Source organism: Triticum urartu, chromosome 4 (assembly GCF_003073215.2).
Source record: "Triticum urartu cultivar G1812 chromosome 4, Tu2.1, whole genome shotgun sequence".
In the NCBI taxonomy this organism is placed as follows: Eukaryota; Viridiplantae; Streptophyta; class Magnoliopsida; order Poales; family Poaceae; genus Triticum; species Triticum urartu.
Window position 1 is genome coordinate 70,607,722 of NC_053025.1, and position 8,749 is coordinate 70,616,470.

The window sequence follows — 8,749 nt, forward strand, 5'->3', positions numbered from 1 at the left end:
TTCCCCGACACTTTGCTGGATCGGAGTCCGGGGATCGTCATCGAGCTGAACGTGTGCTAGAACTCGGAGGTGTCGTAGTTTCGGTGCTTGATCGGTCGGGCCGTAAGACGTACGACTACATCAACCGCGTTGTGCTAACGCTTCCGCTGTCGGTCTACAAGGGTACATAGATCACACTCTCCCCTCTCGTTGCTATGCATCACCATGATCTTGTGTGTGCGTAGGAAATTTTTTGAAATTACCACGTTCCCCAACATCCGCACGCTTAACGTTCGATGACGATTTAGTATTATATGAGTTATGTGGTTTGGTGACTGAATGTTGTTCGGAGTCCCGGATGAGATCATAGACATGACAAGGAGTCTCGAAATGGTCGAGAGGTAAAGATTGATATATAGGACGATGATATTTGGACACCGGAAGTGTCCGGAGGGTATCGGGTACTTATCGGGTCACCGAAAGGTGTTTGGGTACCCCCGTCAATCCTATGGGTCATATGGGCCTTGTGAAGGAACACACCAGCCCACAAGGGGCCAATGCGCCCTATAAGGCTATAGGAGGAGGAGAAGGAAAGGGGGAAGGGCAAGGAAAGTGTGGATTAGGGTTCCCTCTTCCTTCCCTCACCCCCCTCTTTCCTTCCCCTTGATGCATACATGGAAAGGGGGCGTAGGGCAAGGCAGGGACCCTAGGGGGGAGGGCAACCCTAGGGCGCCCTTGGCTGCCTCTCCTCCCCTCCAACCCATATGTATGTGGGGAGGGGGCTGTTGGGTTTCGTAGTAATTTCAAAAAAATTCCTACGCACACGCAAGATCATGGTGATGCACAGCACACGAGAGGGGAGAGTGTTGTCTACGTACCCGTAGACCGACTGCGGAAGCGTTGACATTAGAGGAAGTAGTCGTACGTCTTCCCGATCCGACCGATCCAAGCACCGTTACTCCGGCACCTCCGAGTTCTTAGCACACGTACAGCTCGATGACGATCCCCGGGCTCCGATCCAGCAAAGTGCGTCGGGGAGGAGTTCCGTCAGCACGACGGCGTGGTGACGATCTTGATGTTCTACCGTCGCAGGGCTTCGCCTAAGCACTGCTACAATATGATCGAGGTGGAATATGGTGGAGGGGGGCACCGCACACGGCTAAGGAACGATCTCAAGATCAACTTGTGTGTCTATGGGGTGCCCCCTGCCCCCGTATATAAAGGAGTGGAGGAGGGGAGGGCCGGCCCTCTCTATGGCGCGCCCTAGGGGAGTCCTACTCCCACCGGGAGTAGGATTCCCCCTTTCCTAGTCCAACTAGGAGTCCTTCCATGTAGTAGGAGTAGGAAACAAGGAAGGGGTGCAGCCCCTCCCCCTAGTCCAATTCGGACTAGGCCTTGGGGGGGCGCGCGGCCTGCCCTAGGCAGCCCCTCTCTCTTTCCCGTATGGCCCAATAAGGCCCAATACTTCTCCCGGCGAATTCCCGTAACTCTCCGGTACTCCGAAAAATACCCCGAATCACCTCGGAACCTTTCCGAGTCCGAATATAGTCGTCCAATATATCGATCTTTACGTCTCGACCATTTCGAGACTCCTCGTCATGTCCCCGATCTCATCCGGGACTCCGAACTCCTTCGGTACATCAAAACTCATAAACTCATAATATAACTGTCATCGAAACCTTAAGCGTGCGGACCCTACGGGTTCGAGAACAATGTAGACATGACCGAGACACGTCTCCGGTCAATAACCAATAGCGGACCTGGATGCCATATTGGCTCCTACATATTATACGAAGATCTTTATCGGTCAGACCGCATAACAACATACGTTGTTCCCTTTGTCATCGGTATGTTACTTGCCCGAGATTGATCATCGGTATCCAATACCTAGTTCAATCTCGTTACCGGCAAGTCTCTTTACTCGTTCCGTAATACATCATCTCACGCAACTAACTCATTAGTTGCAATGCTTGCAAGGCTTATGTGATGTGCATTACCGAGAGGGCCCAGAGATACCTCTCCGACAATCGGAGTGACAAATCCTAATCTCGAAATACGCCAACCCAACATCTACCTTTGGAGACACCTGTAAGCCTTTATAATCACCCAGTTACGTTGTGACGTTTGGTACACCAAAGTGTTCCTCCGGTAAACGGGAGTTGCATAATCTCATAGTCATAGGAACATGTATAAGTCATGAAGAAAGCAATAGCAACATACTAAACGATCGGGTGCTAAGCTAATGGAATGGGTCATGTCAATCAGATCATTCAACTAATGATGTGATCCCGTTAATCAAATAACAACACTTTGTTATGGTTAGGAAACATAACCATTTTTGATTAACGAGCTAGTCAAGTAGAGGCATACTAGTGACACTGTTTGTCTATGTATTCACACATGTATTATGTTTCCGGTTAATACAATTCTAGCATGAATAATAAACATTTATCATGATATAAGGAAATAAATAATAACTTTATTATTGCCTCTAGGGCATATTTCCTTCAGTCTCCCACTTGCACTAGAGTCAATAATCTAGATTACACAGGTAATGATTCTAACACCCATGGAGCCTTGGTGCTGATCATGTTTTGCTCGTGGAAGAGGCTTAGTCAAGGTCTGCAACATTCAGATCCGTATGTATCTTGCAAATCTCTATGTCTCCCACCTGGAAGATCCGGATGGAATTGAAGCGTCTCTTGATGTGTTTGGTTCTCTTGTGAAATCTGGATTCCTTTGCCAAGGCAATTGCTCCAGTATTGTCACAAAAGATTTTCATTGGACTCGATGCCACCTAGATCGGATATGAACTCCTTCATCCAAACTCCTTCATTTGCTGCTTCCGAAGCAGCTATGTACTCTGCTTCACATGTAGATCCCGCCACGACGCACCAACTTACAGCTCCACCATTCAATATGAATATGTATCCGGTTTGCGACTTTGAGTCATTCGGATCAGTGTCAAAGCTTGCATTGATGTAACCATTTATGACAAGGTCTTTGTCACCTCCATAAACAAGAAACATATCCTTAGTCCTTTTCAGGTATTTCAGGATGTTCTTGACCGATGTCCAGTGATCCACTCCTGGATTACTTTGGTACCTCCCTACTAAACTTATAGCAAGGCACACATCAGGTCTGGTACACAGCATTGCATACATGATAGAACCTATGGCTAAGGCATAAGGAATGACTTTCATTTTCTCTCTATCTTCTGCAGTGGTCGGGCATTGAGTCTGACTCAACTTCACACCTTGTAACACAGGCAAGAACCCTTTCTTTGACTGATCCATTTTTAACTTCTTCAAAACTTTATCAAGGTATGTGCTTTGTGAAAGTCCAATTAAGCGTCTTGATCTATCTCTATAGATCTTGATGCCCAATATATAAGCAGCTTCACCGAGGTCATTCATTGAAAAATTCTTATTCAAGTATCCTTTTATGCTATCCAGAAATTCTGTATTAATCAACAATATATCATCCACATATAATATTAGAAATGCTACAGAGCTCCCACTCACTTTCTTGTAAATACAAGCTTCTCCAAAAGTCTGTATAAAACCATATGCTTTCATCACACTATCAAAGCGTATATTCCAACTCCGAGAGGCTTGCACCAGTCCATAAATGGATAGCTGGAGCTTGCACACTTTGTTAGCACCTTTAGGATCGACAAAACCTTCTGGTTGCATCATATACAACTCTTCTTTAAGATATCCATTAAGGAATGCAGTTTTGACATCCATTTGCCAAATTTCGTAATCATAAAATGCGGTAATTGCTAACATGATCCGGACAGACTTAAGCATCGCTACGAGTGAGAAGGTCTCATCATAGTCAACTCCTTGACTTTTTGAAAACCTTTCGCAACAAGTCGAGCTTTGTAGACAACAACATTACCGTCAGCTTCAGTCTTTTTCTTGAAGATCCATTTATTCTCTATGGATTGCCGATCATCGGGCAAGTCAACCAAAGTCCACACTTTGTTCTCATACATGGATCCCATCTCAAATTTCATGGCCTCAAGCCATTTCGCGGAATCTGGGCTCATCATCGCTTCCTTATAGTTCGTAGGTTCGTCATGGTCTAGTAACATGACTTCCAGAATAGGATTACCTTACCACTCTAGTGCGGACCGTACTCTGGTTGACCTACGAGGTTCGATAGTAACTTGATCTGAAGTTTCATGATCATCATCATTAACTTCCTCACTAATTGGTGTAGGCATCACTGGAACTGATTTCTATGATGAACCATTTTCCTATTTGAGAGAAGGTACAACTACCTCATCAAGTTCTACTTTCCTCCCACTCACTTCTTTCGAGAGAAACTCCTTCTCTAGAAAGGATCCATTCTTAGGAACAAATGTCTTGCCTTCAGATTTGTGATAGAAGGTGTACCCAACAGTTTCTTTTGGGTATCCTATGAAGACGCACTTCTTCGATTTGGGTTCGAGCTTATCAGGTTGAAGCTTTTTCACATAAGCATCACAACCCCAAACTTTAAGAAACCACAGCTTAGGTTTCTTGCCAAACCACAGTTCATATAGTGTCGTTTCAACGGATTTAGATGGTGCCCTATCCAACATGAATATAGCCGTATCTAAATCATAACCCCAAAACGATAGCGGTAAATCGGTAAGAGACATCATAGATCGCACCATATCTAATAAAGTACGGTTATGACGTTATGACACACCATTATGCTGTGGTGTTCCACGTGGCGTGAGTTGCGAAACTATTCATCATTGTTTCAAATGAAGACCAAACTCATCACTCAAACATTCACCTCCATGATCAGATCGTAGACACTTTATTTTCTTGTTACTATGATTTTCCACTTCACTCTAAAATTCTTTGAACTTTTCAAATGTTTCAGATTTATGTTTCATTAAGTATATATACCCATATCTGCTCAAATCATCTGTGAAGGTCAGAAAATAACGATACCCACCGCGAGCCTCAACACTCATCGGACCGCATACATCAGTATGTATTATTTCCAATAATTCAGTGGCTCGCTCCATTGTTCCGGAGAATGGAGTCTTAGTCGTCTTGCCCATGAGGCATGATTTGCAAGCATCAAGTGATTCCAAAAGCCCATCAGCATAGAATTTCTTCATGCGCTTTACACCAATATGACCTAAACGGCAGTGCCACAAATAAGTTGCACTATCATTATTAACTTTGCATCTTTTAGCTTCAATACTATGAATATGTGTATCACTACGATCGAGATTCAACAAAAATAGACCACTCATCGAGGGTGCATGACCATAAAAGATATTACTCATATAAATAGAACAACCATTATTCTCTGATTTAAATGAATAACCGTCTCGCATCAAACAAGATCCAGATATAATGTTCATGCTCAATGCTGGCACCAAATAACAATTATTCAGGTCTAAAACTAATCCTGAAGGTAGATGTAGAGGTAGCGTGCCGATCGTGATCACATCGACCTTGGAACCATTTCCGACGCGCATCATCACCTCGTCCTTAGCCAATCTTCGTTTAAACTGTAGCCCCTGTTTCGAGTTACAAATATGAGCAATAGAACCAGTATCAAATACGCAGGCGCTACTACGAGCATTAGTAAGGTACACATCAATAATATGTATATCAAATATACCTTTCACTTTGCCATCCTTCTTATCCGCAAAATACTTGGGGCACTTCTGCTTCCAGTGACCAGTCCCTTTGCAGTAGAAGCACTCAGTTTCAGGCTTAGGTCCAAACTTGGGCTTCTTCCCTTGAGCAGCAACTTGCTTGCTATTCTTCTTGAAGTTCCCCTTCTTCCCTTTGCCCTTTTTCTTGAAACTAGTGGTCTTGTTAACCATCAACACTTGATGTTCCTTCTTGATTTCTACCTCCGCAGCCTTTAGCATCGCGAATAGCTCGGGAATAGTCTTTTCCATCCCTTGCATGTTATAGTTCATCACAAAGCCTTTATAGCTTGGTGGTAGTGATTGAAGAACTCTATCAATGACACTATCATCAGGAAGATTAACTCCCAGTTGAGTCAAGTGGTTATGGTACCCAGACATTCTGAATAGGTGTTCACTGACAAAACTATTCTCCTCCATCTTGCAGCTATAGAAATTCTTGGAGACTTCATATCTCTCAACTTGGGCATTTTCTTGAAATATTAACTTCAACTCCTGGAACATCTCATATGCTCCATGACGTTCAAAACATCTTTGAAGTCCCAATTCTAAGCCATAAAGCATGGCACACTGAACTATCGAGTAGTCATCAGCTTTAGTCTGCCAAACATTCATAACGTCCGGAGTTGCTCCTGCAGTGGGCCTTGCACCTAGCGGTGCTTCCAGGACGTAATTCTTCTGTGCAGCAATGAGGATAATCCTCAAGTTACGGACCCAGTCCATGTAGTTGCTACCATCATCTTTCAACTTAGCTTTCTCTACGAACGCATTAAAATTCAAGGGAATGGTAGCACGGGCCATTGATCTACAACAACATAGATATGCAAAAACTATCAGGACTAAGTTCATGATAAATTAAAGTTCAATTAATCATATTACTTAAGAACTCCCACTTAGGTAGAGATCTCTCTAGTCATCTAAATGATCACGTGATCCATATCAACTAAACCATGTCCGATCATCACGTGAGATGGAGTAGTTTTCAATGGTGAACATCTCTATGTTGATCATATCTACTATATGATTCACGTTCGACCTTTCGGTCTCAGTGTTCCGAGGCCATATCTGCATATGCTAGGCTCGGCAAGTTTAACCTGAGTATTTTGCACGTGCAAAATTGGCTTGCACCCGTGTATGTGAACATAGATCTTATCACACCCGATCATCACGTGGTGTCTCGGCACGACGAACAATAGTAACGGTCCATACTCAGGGAGAACACTTATACCTTGAAATTTAGTGAGGGATCATCTTATAATGCTACCACCGTACTAAGCGAAATAAGATGCATTAAAGATAAACATCACATGCAATCAAAATATGTGACATGATATGGCCATCATCATCTTGTGCCTTCAATCTCCATCTCCAAAGCACCGTCATGATCTCCATCGTCGCCGTCTTGACACCTTGATTTCCATCGTAGCGTCGTTGTCGTCTCGCCAACTATTGCTTCTACGACTATCGCTATTGCTTAGTGATAAAGTAAAGCAATTACATGGCGATTGCATTTCATACAATAAAGCGACAACCACAAGGCTCCTGCCAGTTTCCGATAACTTTTACAAAACATGATCATCTCATACAACAATTTATATCTCATCATGTCTTGACCATATCATATCACAACATGCCCTGCAAAAACAAGTTAGACGTCCTCTACTTTGTTGTTGCAAGTTTTACGTGGCTGCTATGGGCTTCTAGAAAGAACCGTTCTTACCTAGGCATCAAAACCACAATGATTTTTCTTCAAGTGTGATGTTTTAACCTTCAACAAGGACCAACCATAGTTAAATTCGATTCAACTAAAATTGGAGAAACAGACACCCGCCAGCCACCTGTGTGCTAAAGCACGTTGGTACAACCTATCTCATGAACATGGTCATGTAATGTTGGTCCGGGCCGCTTCATCCAACAATACCACCGAATCAAAATAAGATGTTGGTGGTAAGCAGTATGACTATTATCGCCCACAACTCTTTGTGTTCTACTTGTGCATATCATCTATGCATAGACCTGGCTCGGATGCCACCGTTGGGGAACGTAGCATGTAATTTCAAAAAAATTCCTATGATAACGCAAGATCTATCTAGAAGATGCATAGCAACGAGAGGGGGAGAGTGTGTCAACGTACCCTCATAGACCGAAAGCGGAAGCATTAGGTTAACGCGGTTGATGTAGTCGAACGTCTTCACGATCCAACCTATCTAGTACCGAACGTACGTCACCTCCGAGTTCAGCACACGTTCAGCTCGATGACATCCCTCGAACTCTTGATCCAGCAGAGGGCCGAGGGAGAGTTTCGTCAGCACGACGGCGTGGTGACGGTGATGGTGATGTGATCCGCGCAGGGCTTTGCCTAAGCACTACGACGCTATGACCGGAGGAGTAAACTATGGAGGGGGCACCGCACACGGCTAAGAGAACAATTGCTATGCTATGGGGTGCCCCTTGCCCCTATATATAAAGGAGGGGAGGAGGAGGCGGCCGACCAGGAGGGGCGCGCCATGGGGGGAGTCCTACTAGGACTCCACCCTAGTAGGATTCGCCCCCCTTTTTTCCTTTCTTATCGGAGGGGAAAAGGAAGGAGAGGGGGGAGGGAGAGGGAAAGGGGGGCGTCGCCCCCTCCCCCTAGTCCAATTCGGACATTCTTGGGGGGCAGCCACCCCTTGCGGCCCTCCTCTCTCTCCACTAAGGCCCATGTAGGCCCAAACCTTACCCCAGGGGGTTCCTGTAACCCCTCGGTATTCGGGTAAAATACCCGAACCACTCGAAACCATTCCGATGTCCGAATACTACCTTCCAATATATGAATCTTTACCTCTCGACCATTTTGATACTCCTCGTGATGTCCATGATCTAATCCGTGACTCTGAACAAACTTCGGTCACCAAAAACACATAACTCATAATACAAATCGTCATCGAACGTTAAGTGTGCGGACCCTACGAGTTCGAGAACTATGTATACATAACCGAGACATATCTCCGGTCAATAACCAATAGCGGAACCTAGATGCTCATATTGGTTCCTACATATTCTATGAAGATCTTTATTGGTCAAACTGCAATAACGACATACGTTATTCCCTTTGTCATC